Below are 5,049 nucleotides of genomic sequence, written 5' to 3'. Positions count from 1 at the left end.
TCACTGCGCAAGCCCTTTATAATACTTACGTCAGTATCATAAAGCAACGATTACACACACACACACACACACACACACACACACACATATATATATATATATATATAGTTTCATAAAAATCAGCTTTAGCCTTTATTCACACATTTTATAGCGTATATAAAACTGTATTAAAAGATAAATTTGTAAATATTTTACTGATCTTTAAAACGAAAATGTTAGGTTAATGATAGTTAAATGCCTTGATTACAATTTAATAGATGTGAACATTATATCTTTCATAAAATTCTGAAATCGAATAAATTAACACGAAGTACTTTGAAATACATGTGTATATAAAATTGAAGTTTACAAGTAGTATAAATAAATTGTATGCTACAATATATCTTATTATTTGATAAAGATATTGTAATAAAACGATTTTATTATTTGATATATATATATATATATATATATACAGATGCATTAGAAGGATTAAAGATCCTGTGGAATATTTTTTTTTATCGTTGAACTTTTATAGAATTTTTTCTGTACTTAAGGAATATAATCAAACTAAGATTGAATATTAAGCGTATTATATTTATTTTCTAGTATAAATTTATAGAAATTATGTTTTATGGTTTTCACCTGTGGTTAGTGTATTGTAATGCTCAAGCGAGAGTGTCAAGTAACACATATTAATGCAAATATTTATTATTGTACGTCTTAATGTATAATTAAATAATATTCTGTTATTATTTTAAAAACACGAAAAAACATGTGTTTTATAATGAGATAATTAATTATCTACTCTGTAATAATTATAAATTTCTATTTTACAATGAGCTTATCTATAAAAATTACTGGAATAAAAATAACTATAAAGATTAATATAGTTCGAAATATTTTTTTAATTTGAACTGTTTTCTTCTGAAATAAAATTTTAGCTAAGTAAGCATAAAATGTCGGTATACAATAAATTTTCTCTCTATTTACAGTTAATTTTTACTCCATTTAAAGTAGATTTTGAGGTTATGCATGGCAAATTTAATCTATTATAACCTGGAAACAATATTAAATATAATAAAGTTTCACTTTACAACAAAAGTATAAAATAAAAATGTTCTGTATCTTTGTGTGGTGTTAAAATATAAATTAACTATTGGGACTTTCAAAATTTATTACATACTAAATCTAAATTCTAAACTTCATATATACGTATTATTTAAACCAAGATGTCATGCGAATTCAATTTATTATATTATTAGGAATTCGTCTTTCTCTTGAAACGCCTATCAAAATATGTGATATGGTGCTTCAAATAAGAATAAAATAATACATCAAAAATCAATTTATTATTATTGATTTATTTCCATGAAAACAGATGAGGACAATTTATGACATTGGCTACTTTGTAGGAAATATTGAATGAAATAATTCTTTACTTAGGTCACATATAGTCGAAGGAAAATTATATAATATAAATGATAAATTAAATAAGAGTACAATATTTCGTTAGACTTAGTAAAACATTGATTTACTAAAAGTTAATTAAACTTTTATTGATTTCATAATTTATTAATTCATTAAATAAAATTTATTATTGCACGGATAATTTCATGCAGAAATATATTCGAAGATAATCTACAAATTACAAGAAATAAAACGCGCGCGCGCATATATATATAATTGTAGGAATAAATTTTTTATCGATCAGAAACCTTAAATAGAGTATATAATAACTAGATCATTCAGAGACGCAATTTTTGATTATTATCATTCTTTAATAACAGCTATAATCATAGTTTGATTATTCAATAATCGTTAGAGTAACGTAGTAGATAAATTATGCGCAATCGAGTAAAAAAATTACCATTATAATTAAATCTAATATATATATATATATATATATATTAATAAGTAATTATTATATAGATGATTAAGTGTTGGATATCAAACAGGATAAGAAATAGTCAATATTACAAAATATTACTGTAAATAATATATATATATATATATATATATATATATATATATATATATGTACAAATGATTTATTTTGAAATATATCGCAACGTCAGAAAAGTCCTAATAAATATTTGACTCAATAAACCTAAATGAAAATAAAAATTATAAAACATGTTCAGAGTAGAATAAGATCTTGCACACAGCTTATATAAGTATAAAATCAATTACTTAGAAAATAAAATTTTATGCTTAAAGAATGAGATAAATCAGTTGTGATTTCATATTTCAAAAGAAAGTTACGATAAGTAGTTAATTATATCTCAGTTACTTTAAAATCATATCCAAGATTTTTGGACGTAGATTGTCTTTTTATGCATTTCATTATCACATTATAAGCAAATATAATAAATTGTTAGATCGTATCATTTTCATAGTTAAATATGTTATTTAGATAAAAATATAGATAAACCCGCATATATAAGTTATAATATAAGTTATTTATGTAGAATTCAAGATTTTGTAAAAATACAAATATATGAGATTTAATTCTAAGAATAATATTGGCTCGGTTCTTATTCTAACGATGAGTAAAAAAGAAAATATTTGTATGCCTATAAATTCATTTCTTATTATAAAATATACGAATTTAAATTCATTTATTCAAATTGTTTGACATCTTCAAAATTAGAATATAGTAACTGTAAATTTATAATGGAAGTAGAAATTAAAAATATATACTTTTTTTTTGTGAATATATCAGCAACAGATTAAAAATAAATGAAACAATAATGTTTTTCAAAATTAATTTTGAATTTTTTTTGAAAAAAATATTTGTTAATATAATTAAATTATTTCTTATCTTTATAATTAAAATATATAACTTGAAAAACGATATTTTTATTTCGTTTAGAAGCAATTAAAATACTGTTTCTTATTATTATATTTTAGTTTATGTTGAAAATAAGAGGTTGAATTCGTAGGAAACGAAAAAGTCAAACAATTGCTAAAGAATTTGATGAATGAAGAGTTTAAAAATTTTTCGAAATATAAAAAAATGAAAAATATATAAGATGTAAAATTAATTGTAAAAAGATGTTAAAGATAAAAAAGCTATTGCTAATGGAATATTATCCAAGCACTTCGATCGTTCATATTATGATTATCGGAGAATATCATTAAATTGCAAAACATAAGGGTAAGAATGTAGTATTCTTTAATAATTAATTTGGAAAGGAAAAGTACACGAGTAAAGTAGGGACACGTAAAATCGAATTAGACTTTACAATAGAATGTCAAAGTATGGAAACGTGAATTTTCATTCTTAAAATAAGACAGATCAACGTTCTTTTGATAATGAGATAATGTATTTTCGAACACAAAGTTATAAACTAACAAACAACAATAGTGCCCCATTGTTATCTATTGTTATTGCATTATGAAGATTAAATTGAAACTGGATTAAAAATTAAAAGTGCTTATATTATTCCAACTGTTTATTAAAAAGCATGGGAAAATAAAAGAAAAAATGCTTCGAAACATACGTAAACAATCATGATTTAATTGAAAATAATATTTATGCGAATACATTTGAATATTGTGATATTTAATTAGAAATTTAAGCGAGACGTTTATTTTAAGTATGCGATTAAAGATAATTTTTGTTAAATATTTAAATGTTGGAATCTGTGACATTATTACGTACAAGAGAATGTTTTAGCATTTAATTGAAATATAACTGTATTTAATGAATTTTATAGAAACATTCATATTATAGGCATAAATGGCAAATTATTTTTCACGTAATCACTTTAAGCCGTCAATTTAACATCAAACACTTATTATTATTATAACTATATATGTACAATGCATGAACGATGAATTATAAGGAATACACATTAAGTATGAAAATAAAAGTTACAATATAACAATATAATAATGTAAATATTCTTATGATATAATATATCTATTATATTGTTCAATTATTTCATTTGCTAACGTAAATTAAATATAAGAAATGATAAGACATTAGAGAATGGCTTTGTATCGAAAAAATATTTAATCGTTGGAGTCGTTAAAGATTTTTTTCATTCATACTAGATTAAGAGATTTTTTTTTTTTTTTTGGTTTTTTACAAAATATTTTTTTCTTGTAATATTGTCGATACGACGAAATAACGAATCTAATCGGTAAAGACTAAAGCAGAGATGATTAAGATTAAAGCAGAATGGATTTGCGCAGTATAAGTACGTAGCACATTAAGTATCCAAAAAATCTGATCAATCGATATTAACTAGCAAATTATTTTCAAAAATCACTTAATATAGATATTCAACTTCTTATCGTTGAAATCAAAACCGACGAAACTTCATTAAATGACAATGTGGCAGCGTACATAGGTGCAAGTAGACGTGCTCCAATTATCGTAAGACAGTGCATTCCCGCGTACAAATGGGATCATACTTGAACGTAAATATATAATTAGATGCGTGGATAATTCGATTGAAAATGTAAGTTGTCGGACCGTAACTTTAAAAAGGAACTACTCATTCTTGTATTGAAACTCTTATTCTCAGCTTGCGATTCTCGACTTGCAAGCTATTAATAATTTGCTTTATCATAATTAACCATTAAATCCGCATAAAATTGCTGCCCACGGGCTCTTTCATTTAATGGGACTCCCTTCGCAAGGTAAATTACAATTTTAAATTACGTAGGAATGGGCAGGTCGGAAATTAAGTGGTAAATTATGATTATGGCGGCACGATTACAAGCGTTGACGTAGGCCTAAGACCAAGAAAATTTGCCGAAATGCATGGCTAACAGCTCGCAGCGGCCCATCATTGGCACGCGAGAGAAAAAAAAAGAAAGGGCACGTCCCCCCCCCCCCAACGCCACCCCAACCCCACCCAAACCCCAACCCCCCACCACCACCGGGGGCATGATTCGGTCCACCCTCCATAACCGCGCACATCCCTCTCCGATGACTCCCCTCTCCCTAACTTTATCCCAATCGTTCTCCATTTCCCGCGCCTTCCCTCGCCCCCCCCGCCCAACCCCATGCCCAAAATCTCTCCCTCCCCCCCTCCCCAAACAGTCCCCTCGTGT

This window comes from Ceratosolen solmsi, unplaced genomic scaffold (genome assembly GCF_000503995.2).
Source record: "Ceratosolen solmsi marchali unplaced genomic scaffold, CerSol_1.0 scaffold15, whole genome shotgun sequence".
Classification (NCBI taxonomy): domain Eukaryota; kingdom Metazoa; phylum Arthropoda; class Insecta; order Hymenoptera; family Agaonidae; genus Ceratosolen; species Ceratosolen solmsi.
The sequence above is the reverse complement of the archived record's forward strand: the minus strand, read 5'-3'. Positions refer to the sequence as shown.